Genomic DNA, 657 nt, shown 5'->3' with positions numbered 1-657 from the left:
TTATCGCATTTTACGGTTATAATTACGACAAGCATTTGATATGATTTTTCTTTCATATAGTTAAAACATAGTGTTGTGCATGAAAATAAATGTTTTACAGTGTCAGTATAGCTACTCTAGCTTATATAATGCTGAATATAATGCAAGAAGAAATCTGATAATGACTAATGTCTGATTTTACCAGTGAAAACAAATGGTCTATTAATGCTGTCAATGACAAATGACAAGCACGTGTCTATAATTATGAATAGTTGTATTCTGATGTTATCATTTTACTGTGAATTAACAAACAGGACATATTGAAAGTCTGTTTTAAGTCCACCATAATAACTGTACAACATTTTGCATTTTAAGCAGCAGTAGACCTACACATAGGCCTTATATTATTATTGTTGTTGTTTTACCATATCGTCACTTTAGAATTATAAGATTCTATCTGACATTTTGTCAAAATTGAGTTATTGACATACTCTTATTAAATGACAACTTATTGTTTACATTTTCTTTTGTTTAAAAACACAAGTGTTACACACATACTGTTTGCTATATGGAATGCAAAAACTTTGAAGCTCAATATCTCAAAATCATTCAGAACGCAGATTGAACCTTATAATTTCAAGGTGACAATATGCTTGAGAATTAACAATAAAAACAGTG

Source organism: Danio aesculapii, chromosome 14 (genome assembly GCF_903798145.1).
Source record: "Danio aesculapii chromosome 14, fDanAes4.1, whole genome shotgun sequence".
In the NCBI taxonomy this organism is placed as follows: Eukaryota; Metazoa; Chordata; class Actinopteri; order Cypriniformes; family Danionidae; genus Danio; species Danio aesculapii.
This window is presented reverse-complemented; position numbering follows the sequence as displayed.